At 46.4% G+C, this 25,511-nt stretch overlaps 1 protein-coding gene across 1 annotated transcript in view; it reads right to left on the bottom strand.

Annotated features, from left to right (window-relative positions):
• Positions 1–25,511, bottom strand: part of LOC144766891 (membrane-spanning 4-domains subfamily A member 4A-like) — a 458,387-nt gene that overhangs the window by 397,347 nt on the left and 35,529 nt on the right. The gene's annotated exons all lie outside the window — the stretch shown is intronic.

The following is a 25,511-nucleotide window of genomic DNA, read 5'->3' as shown; positions in this document are numbered from 1 at the left end:
CATTTATAAGCCACCATCAACACAGGAACATCAAATATTTCTACGTTCCTGTGGCAATAGGGGCTTCTCCTTATTCACTTAACATGGCTTAATGCCTCTTTGTTAATAAGGCTCCTTTTCACGCTACACTCAGTGTGAATGGTTTGGGCAATAGATGTTGCAGTGGTCGTTCCCCCGCAACACCCTTTGATTTTGACACTGCCCCATATTTACAAGGCAAAAAACACAGTTGATGGACAGAATGTAGAACAATGTCATACATTCACCCCAGTACAAGGATCTGGGCCTAAATCCATCGTTTTTATGCACACCACACCACCCTGGGTTAGACACTGGCTATATGCAAATCAGCTCTGACCCTGTGCCTCATGGGAACAGTCCAGTCCGAACTACCAAGCCATGTCTTTCCCAGACCGGAATCAAGCATCCAAGGACCGGTTTCTGGCTATCAGCCTTCATCAGCCTGGATAGCATGACTCCAGTGGTGTGGAGAGCCTGGGACTCACGTCTGAGCATCCCCAGCCCACTCGGGGTGAAATTGCAAAAAACACAGTTGATGGACTGGGGTGAATGTATGACATTGTTCTACATTCTGTCCATCAACTGTGTTTTTTGCAATTTTCACCCCGAGTGTGCTGGGTATGCTCAGACGTGAGTCCCAGGCTCTCCACACCACTGGAGTCAAGCTATCCAGGCTGATGAAGGCTGATAGCCAGAAACCGGTCCTTGGATGCTTGATTCCGGTCTGGGAAAGACATGGCTTGGTAGTTCGGACTGGACTGTTCCCATGAGGCACAGGGTCAGAGCTGATTTGCATATAGCCAGTGTCTAACCCAGGGTGGTGTGGAGTGCAAAAAAACGATGGACTTAGGCCCAGATCTTTGTACTGGTGTGAATGTATGACATTGTTCTACATTCTGTCCATCAACTGTGTTTTTTGCAATTTTCACCCCGAGTGTGCTGGGTATGCTCAGACGTGAGTCCCAGGCTCTCCACACCACTGGAGTCAAGCTATCCAGGCTGATGAAGGCTGATAGCCAGAAACCGGTCCTTGGATGCTTGATTCCGGTCTGGGAAAGACATGGCTTGGTAGTTCAGACTGGACTGTTCCCATGAGGCACAGGGTCAGAGCTGATTTGCATATAGCCAGTGTCTAACCCGGGGTGGTGTGGAGTGCAAAAAAACAATGGATTTAGGCCCAGATCTTTGTACTGGGGTGAATGTATGACATTGTTCTAAATTCTGTCCATCAACTGTGTTTTTTGCAATTTTCACCCCGAGTGTGCTGGGTATGCTCAGACGTGAGTCCCAGGCTCTCCACACCACTGGAGTCAAGCTATCCAGGCTGATGAAGGCTGATAGCCAGAAACCGGTCCTTGGATGCTTGATTCCGGTCTGGGAAAGACATGGCTTGGTAGTTCGGACTGGACTGTTCCCATGAGGCACAGGGTCAGAGCTGATTTGCATATAGCCAGTGTCTAACCCAGGGTGGTGTGGAGTGCAAAAAAACAATGGATTTAGGCCCAGATCTTTGTACTGGGGTGAATGTATGACATTGTTCTACATTCTGTCCTTCAACTGTTTTTTTCACAATTTTCACCCCGAGTGTGCTGGGTATGCTCAGACGTGAGTCCCAGGCCCTCCACACCACTGGAGTCAAGCTATCCAGGCTGATGAAGGCTGATAGCCAGAAACCGGTCCTTGGATGCTTGATTCCGGTCTGGGAAAGACATGGCTTGGTAGTTCGGACTGGACTGTTCCCATGAGGCACAGGGTCAGAGCTGATTTGCATATAGCCAGTGTCTAACCCAGGGTGGTGTGGAGTGCAAATAAACGATGGATTTAGGCCCAGATCTTTGTACTGGGGTGAATGTATGACATTGTTCTACATTCTGTCCATCAACTGTGTTTTTTGCAATTTTCACCCTGAGTGTGCTGGGTATGCTCAGACGTGAGTCCCAGGCTCTCCACACCACTGGAGTCAAGCTACCCAGGCTGATGAAGGCTGATAGCCAGAAACCGGTCCTTGGATGCTTGATTCCGGTCTGGGAAAGACATGGCTTGGTAGTTCGGACTGGACTGTTCCCATGAGGCACAGGGTCAGAGCTGATTTGCATATAGCCAGTGTCTAACCCAGGGTGGTGTGGAGTGCAAAAAAACGACGGATTTAGGCCCAGATCTTTGTACTGGGGTGAATGTATGACATTGTTCTACATTCTGTCCATCAACTGTGTTTTTTGCAATTTTCACCCCGAGTGTGCTGGGTATGCTCAGACGTGAGTCCCAGGCTCTCCACACCACTGGAGTCAAGCTATCCAGGCTGATGAAGGCTGATAGCCAGAAACCGGTCCTTGGATGCTTGATTCCGGTCTGGGAAAGACATGGCTTGGTAGTTTGGACTGGACTGTTCCCATGAGGCACAGGGTCAGAGCTGATTTGCATATAGCCAGTGTCTAACCCAGGGTGGTGTGGAGTGCAAAAAAACGATGGATTTAGGCCCAGATCTTTGTACTGGGGTGAATGTATGACATTGTTCTACATTCTGTCCATCAACTGTGTTTTTTGCAATTTTCACCCCGAGTGTGCTGGGTATGCTCAGACGTGAGTCCCAGGCTCTCCACACCACTGGAGTCAAGCTATCCAGGCTGATGAAGGCTGATAGCCAGAAACCGGTCCTTGGATGCTTGATTCCGGTCTGGGAAAGACATGGCTTGGTAGTTGGGACTGGACTGTTCCCATGAGGCACAGGGTCAGAGCTGATTTGCATATAGCCAGTGTCTAACCCAGGGTGGTGTGGAGTGCAAAAAAACGATGGATTAAGGCCCAGATCTTTGTACTGGGTTGAATGTATGACATTGTTCTACATTCTGTCCATCAACTGTGTTTTTTCCATATTTACAAGGGTCAGACCAAAATTAACATGGCAAAATTAGGAGAAATGCTTTATTTCTCCTCATTTTTGTTGTTTCTATGCTTGGTGCATTCTGCAGCACACATATTGAAGAGCAAAACAACATGAATGATTGTGTATGTGCAGGAAGGTGTCCCTTCCTGCACATAAACAGTAATTAAGAAAAATGGCAATTTGCAACTTCTATGTGTGCTGTACAATGCAGTACACATAGGAGTTACAAATCACCCTTACTGATTGTTTATGTGCAGGAAGGTGTCCCTTCCTGCACATAAACAATCTTTCCCTGCTATGCAGGTACCCTCGCACAATGGTGCAAGAGTGCCTACGTTGGCGCTAGGCAGCTACATTTAGCGCCAGTGGTAAGGGAATGCTGAAGTCTTGTGATTACAGCACATCCATGTGTTTGGAAACTGTGGGATCGTGGTATTAGCCTTCTTGCCTTAACGCCGCGCTCCGACAGTTTCCTAGTAAATATGCCCTTAGCTTCTTAGTGTAGCCAGTAAAGAAATAACATGAAAACATGCCAGCGCCAAAGGACGATTCAGTGGTGTAATTAAATTGGGTCCAGTGGAATTATGTGATTCTGAGGCTTTGTCGATTTTTGCAAAATTATGGATTTGCTTCATTTGTCACATAATCCATCATCTGCCGCATAAGCTGAGGATTTAAAAAAAAAATTCTCTAGCTCAAACAAACCAAAAGTTGTGACAAATATGGTGACTCGGGTTCTTACGCAAAGGTTGACTGGTTATCTTCCAGCTGCTTATTGTTGTATTTGTGTTTTACAATTTTACTAATTAAGAAGAAGTCTTTTCTCAGACACTGTTATCGGGTGTAAAAAGGACCAAATAATGAAGTAATATTAATACCAAAAGTGCTGCATCATGCAGCATAATTTGCCTTTTCTTTCTGCATAATTAAGTCAACCTTGCCACACAATTTGGTCCTCCTTTGCCACATAATTCCAGCGGTCCTGAATAAAATCTAATAAAGAGAGAACTCAACCTACAGATTTCTGGAACAGCTTTTCCAGCGGTCGCCCCAGGCGAACAATGCACCCTCGGTTTTGCTCAGCTATAAAAGGATATACACGCTTTATTTGTTGTCGTGTAAATCTGTTGAAAAATACAATGTTCAGAACATTTCTAAATGCCGGGTTTTCAAGTTTCCTAGGCCCATGCGTAAGTAGTTCACCCTGTCTGGGATTATTAGTTCTCTGTACCCAATCAAAAATCACAACTAAAAGTCCCATAATGAAAAGGAAAATGCTGGCACGAAAAAGTTAATCACCTATGCAACCTGGAAACTTGAGAGCACTGACATTTACTTCAGATGTTTATTATACAACTGGCGTGTTGTTGTTGTTGTTACTTGGAAGCACTTGGCTGTTAACAGATATCTGCAAGGGTTCATATGTCAGCAATAAGAAGGCTTATACTTTTTAGTGACATGTGGTCATGGGGAGATAATCTATTCACTGGCGAGAAGGGGGAGACAATGTAAAAAGAAAAGGCTACATATCCCATAATGCAACAGAAGAAAGCCGATTACATCTAACACTGGAAAGTTTGACACCCCAGGTTCCAGACCGCCCTAGCAGTAGCAAGATCACACAGTGTAATTTGGTTATTTTACTGAAACTGCCCAGCAGCCCTCCCCCCCCCCCCCCCCCCCCCCAAGGCTTCCACATCACCATCAAAGGCCCAGGCGTGCACTCGGCAGGCCGGTCCAGCCAGCCGCGGCCTGTGCAGGTAAGAGCGGTGTGGATGGGTGGGGGGGATTTCAACAGATAACAACCAGAGAAAATGTATTATTTGTTTAATTTTCCCTCGTCATGTGCTCCCCCGCCCGGCCCTACCGCTCTTACCTGCACGGGCCGCGGCTGATGTCCAGCATCACAATCAGAACTCCAGACCCACTCTGAACTGTGCTGGTTTGGATTTTGCAGCCCGGGACGCAGATTTTTCACAGGATAGGGAGTAGGGTATATTTAGTTTCCTAGGGTCTCTAAACTGCTGGCAAAACACGGATAACAGTTTCTGTGCTGGAGGAAAGGCCTCATTGCACTGGCTGTTCAAGGAATAACGTTCATAGGTACCCACAGGTCCTTACAAAGCCCTCAGAGGGAAGAGATTTCACGGTGCTTTTATTCTGCCAGACTCGTGAACACTGTTTTCATGATTCACTAGATCCGGTTGGCAAAACCATTAGAAACATTTTTGAATTAAGACTACAGGAACCATTCATTCAGTTTTTCAAAACGGTTATTTATGTAACTCTGAAGAAATGCCCCACACTTAGGTCAACTGAGTAGGAAAGTAGACACTCTCGTCCAATCTTCGGCATTGATTGAGAAGACCTTATTTATTTTTCTTTTTTACGGGAGGAGTAGCACTACACCAAGTCCCAGCATTCTAAGGGTTTCTGACTGAAAGCCAAGATGGTCATATGCCTAGATAATGCCGCTGGCCGCGCGACGCGAAGGGGAGCTAAGCGAGACAGCATCTTAGTCCCACATTCCGCGCGCACGCCAGCTCTGGCCCGCCCCCTTTCATGCGCGCCAATGGGAGCAGGCCACCAGGTGTGAGGGGCGGCCCTTATGGGGTTTAAGGCGAGCGCGGCAGCAAGGCTCGGCCTTTCCTGCCGTCGCGTTCCTGGCTGCTCTGCGCTGTTCGTTTAGGCTTCCCGCGGCTTTGCTGATCCGGTTGGGCCTTAGTGTGGCCATCCAGCGCCTGTCTGCCTCGTGGGTCTTGCGTCGAGTTTTCCTCGTCTGAATATCGGTGAGTGTTGTGTTCGGAGGTCCGCGTGCGGGGGTCTGCGTCGGAGCGGTTCAGAGCGGGAGGAGGCGAGGAGCGGACAGTTTTTGGACGTTTGTTGTCCTCAAGGCCGAGCAGCGGTTCGTGGGGCCTGGGGCCCGAGGGGAAGCGTGCGGGGCAGTGCCCTAATGAGGGAGCGGACCTGGTATGGCCTTAATTTTATTGCGGGCGGCCTCATTGTTAGCGATGCTGCAGAAGGGGAACCGCTCTAAGAAGTTGTGCAGGTTCGGCGATGGTGGGGCTCTGAGCGGGAAGAGGCGATGATCGGAGGTCTTTTGGGACGTGTTGTAGCTGATGCGTAGCAGCGGTTTGTTTGGCCTGGGGGCCGAGGGAGAGCGTGCGGGCAGTGTCGGTTTCGGGGGTTTTAGAGAGATGCTTAGACACTCACATATGGTAGTCTCTTCCAGGCAGCCCTCGTGTGAAAGAGGCCTCCATCTCCGGGGGTCCCCATGATAGAATGTGGGGTGACTTTATTCCTATTACCGCGAGCGCTCTTTGATGTTTGGCGAGTTATTCCTATTACCGAGAGCGGGCTTTGATGTTTGGTGACTTTATTCCTATTACCGCGAGCGCTCTTTGATGTTTGGGGAGTTTATTCCTATTACCGGAGCGCTCGTTGATGTTTGGTGAGTTTATTCCTATTACCGAGAGCGGTCTTTGCCTCCCGCCCCTGAGCAGGAAGGGTTAGAATAGATGCCTGAAGAGAGGAAATGTGCGTGGTAAACAGATGTGAGGCGGTATGAGTGTGGCCCGGAATGCAGCAGTGAAGTGCCGTGGATACAAAGAAACAGAAGTTCTGAAATATGCTAATGGCCGTTTAAAGGTTTCCTCAGAAATAATGTTTTAATACATTGACGCTTTTCATATATTTTATCCTACATACTCTGCGTGCAGAGATCGTGAATGATTTGCACAGACATGGATAGAGCCGGTCAGTTTCCCATTTTGGTTCCCGCTCTTACATCGGTTAGAGCCGGTCAGTTTCCCATTTTGGTTCCCGCTCTTACATCTGGTATGGAGGCAAGAAAACAGGGTGTTAGAGAGATGCGTAGACACTCGTGTGGTATAGAGGCCTCCAGCTCCGGACGGTCCCCGTGATATAATGTGTAGCTTCTCCACGCCAAGCGAAATGCTTTATGGCTTTAAAGTAAACGCCATTATTTTGTCGAAGCTGGCTTCCACTACATTAACAATGTGAAGATTTCCAGGTGCATTATAAATACAGAAGGAAAGTGACATCGATCTTCTTGTAAAATGCGCAGTATGAAGTGTTTTAAGTTTCGTCAAGGCGATCTCACAAAAATTGTTTTCCTTCCACGAACAAGTTTGCGTTTTCAGAGACTAATGGATCTGACGTCATGTAATCGTAATTTAACAACCCCGTTGCTGATCACGTTTTGAAATTTATACTGAAAATTAACGAGGCACCTTAGTTTTGTTCCAATCTAAGTGCTCATAAACTTTTATTCTTAAAACGCACCCAAAAGCAATTCTAGCTTTAGTAACTCTTTTATGTTTTATTTCTTTTCACACTTCGGTTCAATCACTTCTTTCTAGATGATAGAAATGCAATTGTCCATGGAATTGTGTTTTCTGTCCCTGATTTGTACAATAATTGTTACTTCTGTCGCTCTTGTTTATTAATTCTTATTTTTTTTTTTTTTTTTATTGTCGTTGTGAATATTTGCTATACATGGGAACGACAAAATTCGGGCTGTGGCATCCATCGTTTCGCTATTTCAGATGTATGCATATTTCTATTGTTTCACGGAGTGGTTTTCCGTATACCTCCCGTACCGTAATGATTTTGCTTACCAGTGAAAGCGAGGCCTCCAGCTCTGGACGGTCCCCGTGATGTAATGTTCGGTGATCTTGTTCCATATTGAATTGTTTTTCTGTCCCCGATTAGTACAATATCGTTATTTCTGTCGCTCTTGTTTATTGTTTGTGAATTTTTCTATAACATTTTGTGGAAATAAGCAGTGACTAGCCGCATGTTTACCGTGTGTCGCATGTTTACCGTGTGTTCAAAGATTGCGATAACCAAGCGACGACAAAATTCAGGCTATAGCTTTCATGGTCTTGCATTTTCAGATGCATGCATGTTCCTATTACACGGAGTTAGTTTTCGTACACCTCCTGTGCGGTAATTATTTATTTACCATTTTCCACTTTGTAGATTCGAGGCCATGCTTTTGGGTTTCTGCGGTAATGGGTTCTTTAGGTTTTCGATACGAATTTCTCGCACAACACATTAATCACCTTCTTACAATGGCTAGCGCGACCTACCCTGAGGCTGGGAAAGCCGTTTAGAAGGTGGCAGTGGGCTCGAGCATTCTGTCATTCCGGGCAAATCACTTAATATACCCGTGCCTAAAATGAATGTGTCTTCCGTAGTGCAACAGGTGCTCATGTAAAGTGCTGTGAGACCGCCAAGTCAAGTTCACGCGATTAAAAAAAAAAAAAAAAAAAAAAAGTCAACAAACTAAAATCTAACGGCTAGCGCGACCTACCCTGAGGCTGGGAAAGCCGGTTTCGAAGGTGGCAGTGGGTGCGAGCATTCTGTGATTCCGGGCAAATCACTTAATATACCCGTGCCTAAAATGAATGTGTCTGTCCGTGGTGCAACGGGTTATCATGTAAAGCGCTGTGATACCTCCAAGTCGAGTTCACGCTATTATCGGAAGAATGTCAACAAACTAAAAATGTTGAGCAGCTACCGAAACAATCTGTGCCGGGGGGCCTTGTGCATCAAGAGACAGGTAGATAACACTCCAACTTATTGTTTCAGGCAGCACATCAAATGGTTGTAATTCTGTAATGAATTGCATAGGAGGCCTTGGCACATAACTAAACGAGGGCACCGTAGTGTCCTGCGAGACACGCTAGTGAGATTATTAGTGTCGGCTTGGTCCCCTTGGTATTGTCGTCTGGGCGCCTGGGGCGGTTTGCGACAATGAGGCATGGGAAGAGCGGGGGTAGGTAGCGAGCCAGCTTCCACCAACGCGGGATCGATTCTTCCCACAACGCATAGAGGGAGAGCACGTGGCAGCAGGTAGTGTGCAGGGTACCTGCTTTTGAGGGCCAGGATTTGTTCTGTATCATCAGATTTTGTGAATGAGAGAGAAAATAAACAAGCATTTACAATGCAACGGTTTCGCCTTTGTAAAAGTGCTAAATAGTGAAATGGTTCGGATACAGGACATAAAGAGAGTGTGCAGCCATCAACAGAAACAAGTCACATGTTAGAAGATAACACCTACAAAAAATTCACCTTGCGTAATGATTGATAGATGCCAGCACAGTGTGTTAAATAAAGCATCCTATTGTGTAACTAAACCCAACGCATTTGGTAAAAAGAAATATCCTTGAACCATACAATGGAAGGCAACCAAAACGTAAAACTAGCTGTGCTACTTAAAACATGAGGGTATGGGGATTCCCACCAATCAAATAAGTCTCACTCAGTTTAATCAATACATGGAAGCATATGTGAAATGGGAGTATAGGGCCTCCAAGCCTGTGGCAACATAAGCATGCCACATCCCACAACATCCGCCAATATCTGAATGTGAGGTCTAGGCCTGGAACAATAAATGTATGGGGGGCATTCAGACCAACAAATAGGTACAGGGGTGCTTCATTGCCTTTCTGATGAAGCCCATGGACCTGTACCAATGGCAGACCCAAATCAATTGAGAGTTGAGGGGACCTATGACAATACAAACTTTGCAGCACTTTAGTCCTGTACCAACTGCTGTGCGAGAGCATCCAGGTCCTGTCACTACATGCACTGCAACCCTTCCCTTCAAAGTTGTGCGAAAAGCACGGGCCCTGTCTAGACTGGGATAAGGGGTTTCAAATGGCCACAGACAATAGTATTAGGTACCACCTAAGGCCAGTGGTAAGGACTGCATGGGTGCTCCAGCTCACGAACCAATGATGGGTACCATTGGCCTGTTCCAACAGTGCACATAAGTACAATCTGTTCTGTGCCTGTTGAACAGTACACCCAGACCCAGGTCATTTAGGGATACTGAAGCCCCAGGACATGAGCCAAGTGACTCATGGGAAACGACCACCAGCCTACATATACGCTACCTATAAAACAAGCTGGTCTGCACACTGTGGAATTGAGAATACCCAGAACCTCAGCCAATGGGCTATCCCAAAACAAGCACTTCAAAGCACGTTCTAGTGAATATAAAGGAAGAACTGTATCTTTCTTAGCTAGCAGTATACTTACAGTAAGCGAGGTAGATTATAGTTTGGACCGTGCGCCTGTTTACGTAATATAGCACTTAGTTTCCAACCATAAGATTTCGTGCAATAACGCAGCGCATTCGGAGAGTCAGAGTCCTGATTCACTTCAATCTCATCAGTTTGATTAATGCATGTGAAAACACTAATCTTTGAAAACAAATTCTATGTAACGGCACCAGTAATGCTACTGCCAAAACTTCCAGTGTCTCCGTTTTTGTGCAGCAATTAGAACATATTGGGTGCACGAATGGCAACACTGCTCGGTTCTAAGAGCCAGCCGCTCAGCTACAAGAGGACCTGCCTGCAAAGGTCTGTCATACCACGTAACCCACCCACTTCAAGAGGACTCGCACATCCCACCAGTCTGTCACCCCCTCCTAACATAAATCCCGTAATCCATTCCCAAAGACCAGCCGCTCGCTCACCCAAGACTGGGCCCCGGCCCGCTTCATCTATTCCCAGGCAACACGGCTCGCTGACACACAAAGGAGGCACAGCAGAGCTGAGCCTGCTGCTGCAGCTGTTGTCTTTCTCAAACTCGCTCAAATCCATAATGCAGACACACAGTCAAACTCCCGCGCTCAGGACGGAGAAGGATGCAAGCACTGCGCACGCTCGAGGAAGTAGAACGCTCCTCCCCTCAGCTCGAATCTCTTTTTTTTTCTGTCATTGTGCACGGCGGACATTTTGGAACTGGAATGTTAGCGTACAACTTAATTGAAAAGGCGGGCATTGGCCAGCCCTCATATGTAGAATGTTCCCGTACGACGTCTGAAAAAAGAGCTAGAGTGCTAACGTATCTCGTAGAATATGCACGCGGTGATCGCCATTCTGCTGTACAGTCCAACTCTAAACGTCGACTTGCAATATAGTATGAATCCCACTCCTAAGTTTTAAGTTACCTAATCTTACATATAAAAGTAAGTTTCACCGTTCTCTTTAATATGTACTTTTTTAATATAACATTTTTATTGGAATTTAAACCTTTGTGACGTGAATAAAGCACTGTCCAGAAAAATAAACACAGTACAGTTTCATGTCCATGCTTTCTCTAAATACTTTCTTGGTTACAAGGCAAAAAACAAGAAACAACGGCACAAAAGGGGGGCAGAGGCTTACCTCATGGCCTCGGTAGACGCTGCTCGGAAAGCACAGCGTCCTGTAGGGATTCGGGGGCGTGCTCTCCCCTTCCCATTGGCTGGAAGGTAAAATTCCAGCCAATGGGAAGAGGGGAGGGCGGGACTTAAAAAAAGACCCAGAAACGCCCCCGAATCGCGTCAAGGCGGGCCCTGAACTGAGTGACGCTCCTCTCCTCCAATGGCTGGCCAGCATTTACGAGGCCAGCCAATGCAGGACAGGGGCGTCTTCAGGCGCCCATACTACAGACAAAAGATTTCGGCTCCGCCCACTGCTTACGCAGTGCGACGGTAGCCGAAACCTAAAAACGGGACGTAAAAGGAAGAAGAGTAAGGTAGGAAAACAGCGACAAGAGGAGAAATCATGGAAGACAATGTCTGCAATGGTGAGATAAAGAGACAGCATAGGCAGTGCTTTAAATGGGCCGGTACTGAGAAGTGGACTTCTGAGAACCTGCACTTCTCAAGAAAAACGTAATGCTTTTAATTTGGAAAGTACCGGCACTTCTTAGAAACAACCAGGTACCCTGTCACAGAGTTGAAATCAAGACAAGGTAGCCCGGTATTGGGCACTGCTTGAGTTTGACGGAGCTGGTGATCTCCTAAAAATACTACGGACCCCTGGTAGTCAAAAATGTGGGCAGGATGTCACTCATACCCAATACTGTGCCGCTTTTTTGTGTGTGGCGTTGTCATGTGTTGCACTGCAAAAACAGTAAATATCCGCACACAGAGGCGTTAAGAGGCAGCACGTACCCTAGGGTACAGAGAGCGTCGGTGTTCCTTCCCCCACATACGCTACTACGGACTTGGTCCTACGGGAATTAGGACATAACAACAATACAGCCACCGCACACCGATACATTTGAAGTGGCCTCGCTAGTGCAAAGCATATAACAGGTATGCTGTACAGATAGAAAAGCAAATATGGCCGTGCAGATCAGGTTGGAAACGAACAGCTTGACTACCAGGCCGTAATAACAGTGCTTTGGCGCGGATAACTAGCCGCGACCTTGCTCCATGAGCTTGGAAGTTATATTTAAATGCACTCATGAATGAAAATTAGAATTACAATGACATATTAGGTGGTGTGGGCGCTATCCTTTATAATACTGAAGTATAGCAGTTTGCTGCATCCCATGATCGCTAAGGGCAGCTCCCCTTGTGCATCATGGTAGGCCGGAATATTCAAAACTTCCGATAAATATATCATTAGCGGCCACATTGTGTTCGACTTTGTCGCAGTGGGTTTTTGCAACTGTTCCTACACACTGATAAGGAATTATTTCAAACTCAAGCTGCTGCTTGGAGTTGAGTTCGGGTCTCGGTAGTGACGCCAGAAACCATCTTCTCGACCTCAGACTTGGACATACGGCAGGACAGAGGGACATGTGAAGGGATAGTGTGGCATACATGACTTTGGTAGCCCGTCCACGTCGCACAGACGGACTTGTGACACTAAGCTTCTGGGTAGGCTGACCCCTCCCATTCTCAAATGTCAAAGCACAACCTACCAAAAACAGAGCAGGTTTTAGCAAGTCGGCCGTTTACTTCAGCATCGATTGACCCTGATCAGGGTAGCCTACTGTCCAGGTATGGGAAGTGTCCACTGCCTGCAGTATCAGTTCAATTACATTAATGGATGGCCCGGTGTATTGTGGGGCAGCTAGCTTACTGCCTAATGCTCTAGATTCATACTAATGGTAGAGCATCTTCATGACCGTTGATGGCCCGTGTCTTGTACGACGGGGTAATAGCTAGGCCTGCCCAGCCAACAGTAGCCGCAAGCGAAAGCATGTTCTAAGACCAACACTGTCAGAGGAGGCCTGGAGTATAGAAAGGTGGCTATTCAATTGAAGGCAGTATGTTGCACCCCATTGTGATTTGAGCGGAACAGATATATGTACAATTCCTAATTTAACAAGTTTTCGGTTGCTCAGTTCCCCCGGAAAATGGCAAAGATTGTTATTGATATTCAAATTAAGATACTCCCATATATTGGTGGGAAATTGTGATCTAGGGCCCCGGGGGACTGCACATTGTGCTACCAAAGGAAGAAGCAGTTATAGTAATTAATCAATATGCCTACGGCGTGTTGGATAAGAAAGTATAAGTTAACAATGTGTAACTTGGGTAAGACGAAGCTGCAGACATCCCTTTATGACTGTGTAAATTTAAACTGCGAAGGAGGGCAGCAGTTACAATTGTAAGTGCCTTTAAAGGAGGAGATCCTTGAGGTCAGTTTTGAAAACCTGGGAGGATGAGGTGGTTGTGAGATGAAGACTAGGGGAACGAGTGGAGTGGTGACACGAAATAGCGCTTCTTTAAGTGGGTAGGTGACACTAGTCGCCATATCGTACACATATCGGGGTTCTATAGCTTGTATATAGCTTTAAACTCTACTTTCAATGCAGCCATTGTATTCTCTTACCAAGCGATAGACCAGTGCTGCGGTGTGAACTAGCTTTGATATATGGTTAGCAGGTACACCCAAATCCAAGGTGTCCGGGTTACTAGACAGCAACTCTGCAATAGTTAAAGACAGCATTTAGCACTTTAAAGAATAAAGCAACCCCAAAGGGATGCAAATGCTTTCCCCGATAGGTACTACATATCTGAATGGTACTCGGGTTACAAACATTATCGTGATGGAGAGGAGAGAGCCCTCGGGGGCTTTCAAGCGTCTACAAATAGGTTCAAAACTGATAATTGCACCCACTGAGTAGTCGTAACAGCTCAATGAACGGGCTTAAGAAATAGTGGTAGCTATAAAGCGCCAGCGGCAAAAGGTTTCAGAACATTATTCGATAGTTTACCGTTCGCTGTTCTATACTATAAACTATCGCAGCTTCCTTTACATTTCCCTTCCAATGAATATATCTGCTGCAAAGCCAACTATGCGAATATAACAACAAGCAATAAAACTTAATAGATCTGGTGGGTGAACCTAGCCATAACGGATATTGGAGACAACAAACAGCTATGGTGTAGGGCACGTGGAAACATAATTTTAAGGGTGATTGCAGGTTTCTTAATTCTGCAGGCATAAATTCAATGTGTTTAACTCACACGGCAGTGACTTAGGATAGTCATGCCTTGACTTGTTCATCCTACATATAAGTACAGGCACTGTAAGATTGCCGGATGTCTCTCGCTGTCCTTGTACTTACCTAAATACGTTGACGAAGCACTATTCATTCCTTATAGCACCACCCTTCTCATACAGGATGGTAGAGCGCTTTTAGTAACATGCACATTATACATGTACAATACATTGCGTAAGTGGGTATCACAGCAGTATATATAGTGTTCATGTGTTCATGACGGCGAGGGTCACAAGGTACAGGAGTCCGATATCCTCCACAATCCACGGTGGTACGTTAGCAGGTTTCTAGTTATGAGCTGCAAGTAAAGCTATAACAAATACTAATTTAATAAGTCATCTGTTGATACATCACCGGCCTTCCATTAGCATCCCAAAAATTTGCAAATAACATACAGAATGCAACAGAGAAGCAGGGACCAAGCGAGGATGTGCGGCCCCTCTTGTAGATATTGACAGCTAATGCCAAACAGCTTAAATTCAAACTGCAGGATTCACAAGAGGTGGAGGGCCCTGGGCCAGGTACATATTAAGAGGGCCTGAGTCAGTGGATCATGGGTTATTCAGGTCCCAAGGTGGCAAGAGCATTGTTGTGGACCAGTCCTGTGTGAGTGGGACCTACCGCTGCTGGTATCTGGTTGTAATTTCACGCACATAAGGCCGTCAACACAAATGTCGACATTAATAGTACCTACAGCAAGACCCAGCAGTTGATGCCCCTATTAGCTATATGCTGAAACATTGGCATGAAAGGTATTGCCAACTGCAAGCATGTCCCCATAAATATGGTAGGTTTGGGGCTGAAATATTACATTAAAAGAGGTCGGACAAGCCGAATTGAAACATGGTGAAATTACAGACAAACATGGTGGGGTTATAGATGGAGGATTAGGTCTTTAGTACCCCAGGTTTTGTCAAGGCGTCAGCCTAATCCTGTTTCGGGTCATACTCCAATGAGTACAGTACGGTTGGGATTTTGGGTATCTTGGGCGCACGATGATCCACTCCTCCAAGTGGATTAGTGGTAAGGCTAAATAAAGGGGTCACGAGGGGAATGATGGGTTCAGGGTGAATGATACCTCTGTAATAGATCCCGTAGGTGACGTCCGGGGGTGAATAACGCCACTAGGTAAACAAAATACATGAGGTAGCCCACTGTGCATTACAGAAGGGGGAAGTGACAAGGGGCAAGCTACAAGGGAAACCAAGTTCAATTGGAGGCGGCATGCCATACGGGGACAATGCCTGTGAAGAACAAGAAAGCACATTCCTGAGTGTTAAATTTCGGACTGGGGATCATAAACAGTTGAACACTGGAGTTGACAGTGCCCCTATGAAGTTGGTCAGGCGAAGGGAGCTCGAGCTAAGAGCCACCCAAATACGCAATGGGGGTAGGTGGAATGCTTGTCAGGACTGGGGGTGAACATATCCCTCCTAGATTACAAGTGGTACGTAACAGCGAGGCAAAGTAGCTAAGTGGGTGGGGGGGCTCTGTCATCGACGGGGGCCTCCTCCAGAGCTGTGGCGGAGTACAGGGCGATCTGGAAGCAGATGGACAGTAGGGGTACCTCTGCGGCAGAAGGACACAGTCAATACCTCTGCCTGGCACAGTAGGGGTGCCTGAGCCAAGAACCTGGAGCCGAGGGGGTTCCAGCGAACAGCGTCGGCGCCCCGTTAGTCCTTCGGGCGGTCGGGGGGCCTGAACCGACCGGGGGTGTGCCTCATCGCTCCGCCCTGACAGGGGGGGCGGGAGTGAACGAAAGAAAGTGATAAGGGACTGCACCGTCAGAGCATCGACTCGCCGTGCAAGAAAGGCTCATTAGGCATGCGGGACAGCGAGGGGCTGCCGCATTGGATCGCCCGTAAGATGACCCACCTTATTTCCACTTGTTGTGCAAAATAAACCTGCACCACTGCTTTCCCACTAATTTGTCTCATGAGTTTCCTTGGTATGTGAGTGTTATGGGGCGCAGAGGGGAGTAAGCGCTGGGAGTGTGGGCACTATGCCGCTGGCCGTGCGACGCGAAGGGGAGCTAAGCGAGACAGCATCTTAGTCCCACATTCCGCGCGCACGCCAGCTCTGGCCCGCCCCCTTTCATGCGCGCCAATGGGAGCAGGCCACCAGGTGTGAGGGGCGGCCCTTATGGGGTTTAAGGCGAGCGCGGCAGCAAGGCTCGGCCTTTCCTGCCGTCGCGTTCCTGGCTGCTCTGCGCTGTTCCCTCCCTGGCCCAGACCCAGCGGCAGAGCGGCAGGCAGGCATGTTTTGAACTGTTAACGGTCTGTTTTTGTGTTGCAGGCGGAGTCACAGGGCGATCTGGAAGCAGATGGACAGTAGGGGTACCTCTGCGGCAGAAGGACACAGTCAATACCTCTGCCTGGCACAGTAGGGGTGCCTGAGCCAAGAACCTGGAGCCGAGGGGGTTCCAGCGAACAGCGTCGGCGCCCCGTTAGTCCTTCGGGCGGTCGGGGGGCCTGAACCGACCGGGGGTGTGCCTCATCGCTCCGCCCTGACAGGGGGGGCGGGAGTGAACGAAAGAAAGTGATAAGGGACTGCACCGTCAGAGCATCGACTCGCCGTGCAAGAAAGGCTCATTAGGCATGCGGGACAGCGAGGGGCTGCCGCATTGGATCGCCCGTAAGATGACCCACCTTATTTCCACTTGTTGTGCAAAATAAACCTGCACCACTGCTTTCCCACTAATTTGTCTCATGAGTTTCCTTGGTATGTGAGTGTTATGGGGCGCAGAGGGGAGTAAGCGCTGGGAGTGTGGGCACTATGGCTTCTTGTCATGGCGAGGTCAAATAGAAACTGGCACGGGGAGGGGGTTTGAGGAGTTGAGTGAAAGTGTTTATTGTTCACAGACTAAAGGTAAGGGCAACTGCCTGTGAAAACGAAAGCAGTTGTAAATTAAACTCATCCGTTATAGAACGCTAGTGTGTAAGTGGGGCACATATACTAACTTACATCATTTTAGCTAATTAATGGGGGAAAAGATCGAGGAACAAGCATTGTTAAATGCAGGAAAATACACTGCAGCCAATAGAAATGGAGGAAAAGTGGCATGCACAGGAACCAATGAACAGCCAGGAAAGAGAGGTGGTGGGATGTAAGCCCCTTTTAAGTTCATATTACAAACAATAGATTTAACAAGCACAGCGCAAACGCTGTGCAGGCAAAACCTAAAAAGACAAGCACAAGCAGAGTGCTGCAATATGATCAGGGTCAGCCTGGGAACCAAATTAGCCTTGGCAACATTTTTCAAACCTGTCACCTTTTTCACTTCCTTCCTCCCGATATCCGCACACGTGTCCCTGGCAGAACTGCAGAAATGCGAATCGGGTTCGCCAGGTGACCCCTGCCCGGTGAGACAGTTCAGTCTTCTGGCAGAAAGGCTAAACCCGGTCCTAAATCACATCTGGAATACTTTCCTCAGGACGGGTATTTACCCCGCCTCGTGGAAACACGATTACCTTCTACCTCTCTTAAAGAAGGCCAATGCGGACCCAAAAGTACCCAGTAACTTCAAGCCTATCTCCCTACTTTCTGCATCTGCTAAGCTTCTTGAGAAGCAGGCGCAGCTACAGTTAGCCAATTTTGTGGATACCAACAAGTTGTTACATGGCTCGCAATCTGGCTTCCTCTCAGTATACAGCAGGGAAACAGCACTGCTTGAAGTCGCTGGCTCCATCCGGCTATCTGTGGACAGTGGCTCATCGGCCATGCTGGTACTTATAGATCTCTCTGCTGCATTTCATACTATCTCACACACGATTCTTCTGTGCTGTCTGAAACAGTTTGGTTTACAGGGGACCGCACTGGAGTGGATTGCTTCTTATATCACTGACTGAGGACAATAAGTCCTTCATCGCTCGTTCATTTCCTCAGTGAAACCACTCAAATGCAGAGGGCTCCAGGGCTCAGCCTTAAGCCAGCTACTTTTTAACATTTATAGGACTCCCCTGGCAGCTTTTATTGCTTGGAGTGGTCTTCAGGTGATCTCATACGTGGAAGACACCAGCTGGTGTTTTCTTTCACTGATCACTCTGCTGCAGCGTTCGACTCATTCAAAGACTGTCTGCAAAACATAGCAAGCTGGATGAATGAAAACCAATTAAAGCTAAATGGCGACAAGACCCAGGTCTTATTTCTTAGTCAAGCCTCCTCCCACCTTCGGGACTATGGTGGCCGGTGGAACTCGGCTCCCCAAATGCACCGAAAGACTGGGTCAAGAACCTGGGAGTCAGGTGGGATAAGGACTTAGCCCTCTTGGCCTATGTCAGGCAATTTTTCGGCAACCTGCTTCATGAAGATGAGACTGCTATCGGAGTAACCACTCATGCATAGGAGCGTTTGGATCAAGGGTGTTTCATAATGGAGATAGGAGCTCGTCGTATATCGGCACTTGGGAAAGAGTAGGGACAGTAGTCATCCTTACTGGAGTGATCTTTCAGATCTTAAAGCAGCAGTGAAGCGCTGAATATTTTTAGAACGGAGCGCGGTGATATTTAGTGCACAAGGAAAAGGAGGGGACGGCGTTCAACATATTGCAGCGATTTTCATGAAGTTAAAGTTCAAGACTTGGCTTAAAAATTATTTGTTGTCGCCCTCCGAACTTGCAGAGTCATTTCTATAGCAAGAAGTTCCCCTGAAGAAGGGATTTATTCCCGAAATGCATTGGGATTGGAAAACAGGGATTCCCATGCAACAGCAACATTGTTTTTACATTTGCAGTTTTGATTATTATTTATTCAGAAAGGAGCGTTTATGTTTAGTTCAGGGCATTGGAAAAATTGATGATGTCCATTGTAATAGAATGAGTAAAAATTGATGAGAATTTGTGTACTAAAGATATTCAGTGAATTAAAATTGATATTAGAGTATATAAACATTATTGATTAATTTGGGCAGACGGAGGTTTGCCAATAGCTGTGCCGGTAAGGTCAAGTGATCGTTGTCTCTTGATGGTTTTGATCAAGAAGATGAGAGCCATCAGAACCTTTTTGGGCTTCTTGCCAGAAGAAAGCAGAAAGACCGCGGTTCATGCCCTGGGGACTTCCCATCTCAACTATGCAAATGGCCTCTCCCTGGGCCTTCCTGGATTCTTGATTAAGAGACTCCAATTGGTACTGAATGCTGTAGCCAGGCTAATCTGCAAGGTCCCTCAGTGCCAGCACATTTCCCGCACCTCAAACAACTCCACTGGCTCCCTACAGCCAAGAGGATTGAATACAAGGCCTAACAATGGCTTTCCGCACCTACCATGCCTTGGGCCCCGGCTACTTGAGGAAAAGACGCCGCCGTACTGCCAGGTGTGGACCTTAAGATCCAATCTACAACATTTTCTCACTGTCCCCGGCTTTTCCAAAGTCGAGCAGAGGGCACGTCTTTCTCGGTGGGGTCGGCCAAGCTATGGAATGACTTGCCTCCCCACTTACACATGCTGTACTCGGAGTTAAAGTTTAGAAAGGCACTGAAAACCTGGCTCTTAAGGCAACGAGAATAATTGTGCGGGTCCCTCTGCTCTGCTGTCTGCCATATTAGCGCCGGGACTCCTCACCTGAGGTAGCCGCGCACTTTACAAATGCTCGTTATTATTATTATTTTTTCTCTTTCTGTTCCCGCTTTCTGATCTAGCTCTATCACATTCTTTTTAGCTCAGCTCCTTCTCTCTCTTTTCCCATCGCTTCAACTTTTACTCTGCTTATACCCCCTACTGTGTCCGTGTAATAATCACAGTGTAGCTGGAGATAGCAACAGAGGAGCGAGAGGTCGCTGTGTGTATTCAAAAAATAGCCCCCAATGGCTTCAGAACCATGGCAAATGCAAGAGTAGAACAAGCATTTACAAAGCTAATAGGTCTTGTCTACACAAGAGCTATTGGCTTTGCCAATATGTTTTAGCAATGTTGCACACCAGTGTGGCTGCTGTTCAGCAAGGTTAAAAGTTAGTGGGTTAAAGGAGAGTGAAATTAACTATCCCAAAGTGGAAGAGAGTGAAATGTTATAGTGTGGCGTAGAGAGTCGTTGAGTGGCGTGGAGTGGTGTAAAGTAGAGTTGAGTGGCATAGAGTGAAGTGGAATGTTAATAGAGTGGCATTCAGTGGAGTGGTGCAGAGTGTTGTGGAGTGTTGTGGAGGGAGTAGATTGTTGTGGAGTGGAAGGGCATAGAGTGGAGTAGAGTGAGTGGTGTAGAGTGGAGCACAGTGTTGTAGAATGGAGAACTATAGAGCATTGTGGAGTGGTGTAGAGCAGAATGGAGTGGTGTAGTGGGTGTTACGTGGAGTTGAGTAGATATTTGTTTAGTGGAGTGTGGTAGATTGATTTAGAGGAATGGAATGGAGTGGAGTACTGCAGGAGAGTGGAATGGCATAGAATGGATTTGAATGATGTAAACGGGAGTGGTTTAGAGTGGAGTGGCATAGAGTGTTACACTGGAGTGTCATGTAGTGGAGTGGCATAGAGTGGAGCAGTGAAGTGAAGTAGAGTGTTGCACAATAGAGTGGAGTAAAGTGGCGTGGAGTCGCATAGAGGGAGTTGTGTAGAGCGTCACTGAGTGGAGTAGTGTCGTAGAGTCATATAGAGTGGAGTAGTGTGTCGCAGAGTGGAGTGGCATAGAGGTGAGTAGAGTAAAGTTTAATGGAGTAGAGTGTCATAGATTGGAGTATTGTTGAGTGGAGTGTTGTAGAATGGTGTGGACTAGAGTGAAGTGGCACCACTACCCCGTGGAAATCTGTGCCTCTAGTTTCCCCCATCCACAAGAGGCCTTGCCCCAGCTACCTCAGACCTACAACACCTGTCTTTACTTCTGTTCAGCCTGTTTTGTCATATTTATTACTATTAAGTGTTTTGCTGTTATTCTTTTACTCCACTGGTAATTTTGTACATTTGCTGCTGTGCTCTGCAAAGCGATATGTATTTTTTATACCGTAACTACCTCAGATGTGTATCAGCAATCTTCCTGCAATGTCCTTGTACACCTCATCACATAATGTCACCACATAAGTATTTGTACCCCAAATGTATCTTACATGTTTCGGCTTATACAATTTCGTACCTTGTATACCTCATCACTTTCTGTCACTATGTATCTGCATGTACTGCATATCTTAAGTATAGGCTGGTAACTCTGTGAAGCACTCTGATGCCCTGAGGTCAAGTTTGCACTGTATAAAACTCAATAAATAAAATAAGTTAAGTACAGCGGTGCAGAGTATATTGCCGTAGAGTGCATTGGTTTTGAGTAAAGTGGTGTAGAGTTTATTGGCATAGAGTGCAGTGAAGTACAGTAGAGTGGCGCAGAGTAGATTGCAGCGGCATAGAATGAAATTGCATAACTGGTGCAAAGTGGAGTACAGTGACAGAGTGCAGTGGCATAGAGTAGATTATTACAGAGTAGAGTAAAGTGGCGTAGAGTGCAGAGGTGCAAGGTAGAGTGGAGTGGTGCAGGGTGGAGTGCAGAGATGTAGAGTAAAGTGATGTAGAATGCAGTGACACAGTAGAGTGGGGAAGAGTGCAGGAGCGTAGAGCAAAGTGGTGCAGAATAGATTAGAGTGGAGTGATGCAGATTAGAGCAGCGTAAAGTGCAGTGGGGTAGAGTGCTTGGTGTAGAGTGACGTAAAGTTGAGTGATGCAGAGGATAGTGCAGTAGCATAGAATACAGTGGTGCAGAGTAGAGTAGCATTGAGTTTAGTGGCAGAGAGTGCAGTCTTGTAGAGTAGAGTGTCAGAGTGCAGTGGCATAAAGTGCTGTTGAATAGAGTAGAGTGGGGCAGAGTAGAGAGGCATAGAGTGAAGAGGGCATAAAGTGCAGTGTCATAAAGTGCAGTGGTGCACAGTAGATTATAGTGATGTAGACAGAATTGGCATTAAATGGAGTGGAGTAGAGTGCTCTGGCAGAAGGGCACAGATATGATTGGTGCAGAGTAGAGTGCGGTGGCATAAAGTGTAGTGGCACAGAGTAAAATGGCATAGAGTTCAGTGGCAGAGAGTGCAGTTGTAAAGACTAGAGTGGCGTAGAGTGCATTACTGTAGAGTGAAGTGGCATAAAGTGGAGCAGAGTAAAGTGACAGAGTGCAATGGTGGAGAGTGGCGTAGAGTACAGTGGCATAGATTAAAGTGTTGCAGAGTAGAGTATAGCGGCATACAGTGCAGTGGTACAGAGTAGATTGGGGTACAGCACAGTGGCTTAGAGTGCAGCTGTGTAGAGTGGAGCGGCATCGACTAGAGTGGCGTACGGTGTAGTGGGATAGAATGGAGTGGAGTGGTGCAGGGTAGAATGCTGTGGCATAGAGTGGAGTGATGTAGAGTGGAATGGCGCATAGTGGAATGGCGCATAGTGGAATAGAATGGTGTAGAGTGAAGTGGCATAGAGTGCAGTGGCTTAAAGTAGAGTGTTGTAGAGTGCAGTGTCTTAGAGTGGCTTAGAGTGGATTGGCAAAGAGTGCAATGGTACATAGTAGAGTAGGGTGAGGGTAGAGCATATTGGCATAGAGTAGAGTGGTGTAGAGAGGTATTGAGTGAAGTGGCGTAAAGTGCAGTGATGCAGTGTGAAGTGGGGCAGAGTACAGTGTGGTGGCGTGGAGTAGCGCAGAGTAGAGTGGAATGGGGTGGGTAAAGTGGAGTATGCTTCTGTGGCAGGGCCCTGCAATTACAGGAAACACATCTTTAATTGAAATGACCATTACATTTGCACAGACATACAGTTCTTACTGATAAAGGTATACAGCGCACAAACGATTATGTGTGGAAATGTCACCTAGTGTAATGATTTGTTTTGATCGTATCACAATATTTGTTTCCACCACACTTCAAAATTACCAAAAAAAGTGCTTCATTTGGCTTTCCATATTCTTAAATATCTGCACAGTTGATTTAAAGAAATGTAAATGTTATTTTCTTCTAGTAAAAAAAATAACATTGTACAACACACAGCAGCAAGCATGATTGTCAGATAAATCCTCCCACTTTTAAGGCAGAGAAAGAAAAATAAACACTAAGCTCCATGAAAGACAGAGCCTTACATTTGACCTCTGTCTTGGAAGGCTCAGCAAATGTGGCAATATAAGAACAGGATTTAAAGGCCTGTTTACAGAAATTCAGTACAGGAGGAAGAATACAGTACATAGGGTTTGGGCAAGTACAGGGACATCTCACACTGGACAGTCTAAAACAAATAAAGCCATCAAATAGAAAGCAAGCAAATGTGAGTTACAAACCACAAAGCCAATGTTAACCCGTTTACCGCGGCGGCAATTCCGCCGCGGTGCAGGCATTCCATTGCGGGGGCGGGGCCGCGTCAGCCAACGGACGTGCACAGCACTACCAAGGTAGTTCTCGCGACGGCCGTTGGCTGACGGCCGCACGCAAGGGGTTAAGAAATGGGTGGAATGTATTCCCAGGGAAGCTTTCCAATGTCCCCAAGATTTAGTTAGCAAACCAGACACCTGATCTGTCTGGTAGGCCTCGACCTAAAAATGGCTAGTCCAGACTTACTAAGATGGGCTGATGGACTGGAAAATAATCTCTATCTCCCTCCCTGGCACAAACCCAAATATTGCGAACGGGCAGGCACTGAGTGAGTGCATGGGCACCGAATTGGCTAAAGAGGACAGTAGTGCGGACAGAATGGGACGAAACGTAGAGACTATAGGAAAGAGAGAGACTAACAGGCAGACAAGAGAATGCTGCATAACTAATGAAATGACATAGAAGGCAGCAACTGTTAGCAGGCACACGAGGACAGAGATGTGAGGGATTGGATGACGTATAGCACAGCAAATAAGGTGAGTGCAGGTAATGTACTCAAATGTGTAAATCCCACGGGGTAGTAAATGCACAGAACTAAATTTCCATGTTGAATGTGGGATGATTTTATATTATACTGAATATAGATGATGTTGAAAGTCTGTAGTAAATCAATGTTATGCTTCTTTGTGCCGCATTCTGTTGATATATCTAGACATCTTGTGGGCTAATTCATCAAGTGTTTTGGTGAGCTTCTATTTCATCTTATTGAGTGTCCCAAAAATACCCTCCGAACCGGAATTAGGTAAGAAGTAATTTAAAATTGTTCCGAACTTGTTCGTTTTAGAAGAAATGAATGATCTTGAACTGTAACCTCAGTGCCTTGTTTAGAGTTTGGAGATAGGGTACTCCGTCACAAATGTAGCAAAATGTCCCATCAACAGTATGACAAGTGCAATATAGCAAGTAGAACTTGTAGTACAGCAGAAAGGAAATCCGTCACCAGGGTAGGACTGGCCTGTAGGGTAATCAGGCAGTTTCCGAAGGGCTGGTGTCAGGTTATTGCGTGGGCGACTTTTTGGCTGGTTGTGAGCCTGTTTTATAGTCTGCTGGGATATTTTTTTACTGATGCTTGTCCTGATCTATATATATATATATAAACAAAAGTATGTCTGTCTGTCTCTCTGTTTGTCCTTTATGCATTACTACACAATTCATCCGATCGCCATGAAACTTTGGGAAGTTGTTGAGTACACTCCCGTGAAGTTTTCTGGCGTACATTTTTTTTTTTAATCGGCCACCCAGGGCCCTCATAATCTTTGGAATACTGATGTTCGCACCATACGGAAAAACAACAAATCGTGTATCCACAAGCACTCGAATAAATAAATAGAATTAAAACAGCATTCGTCTGATCGCCATGAAACTTTGGGAAGTTGTTGAGTACACTCCCGCGAAGGTTTCTGACATAACATTTTTTTTTAAATCGCTCCCCCAGGGCCCTCATAATCTTTCGAATACTGATGTACGCACCAGACGGAAAAACTAAAAATCGTGTATCCACAAGCACTCGAATAAATAAATATAATTAAAACACCATTCATCCGATCGCCAGGAAACTTCGGGAAGTTGTTGAGTACACTCCTGTGAAGGTTTCTGGCATAAAATTATTTTAAATATCGGCCCCCCAGGGCCCTCATAATCTTTCGAATAATGATGTACGCACAAGACGGAAAAACAAAAAATCGGTATCCACAAGCACTCGAATAAATAAATAGAATTAAAACGACACTTTGAAATGTTTTCCATATTAAAATGAATAATTTTCAATAAAAATTACACCATGTAAATTGAATGTTATCATAACGAGTTTCCTTGAATTTCCTTTCTTCGAAGATCGCAGCAACCGCGACGGGTAAGCTTGTATTAAATAAAACATTGCCTGCAGCAACCTCACATCCACGCAGTGTCCCAAACCTTGCAAAGAACTTATGCAGCTTGTATTTACAACTTAAAACTGTAGCAATCTACAAATATG

Source organism: Lissotriton helveticus, chromosome 7, assembly GCF_964261635.1.
Source record: "Lissotriton helveticus chromosome 7, aLisHel1.1, whole genome shotgun sequence".
Lineage (NCBI taxonomy): Eukaryota > Metazoa > Chordata > Amphibia > Caudata > Salamandridae > Lissotriton > Lissotriton helveticus.
This window is presented reverse-complemented; position numbering and strand designations above follow the sequence as displayed.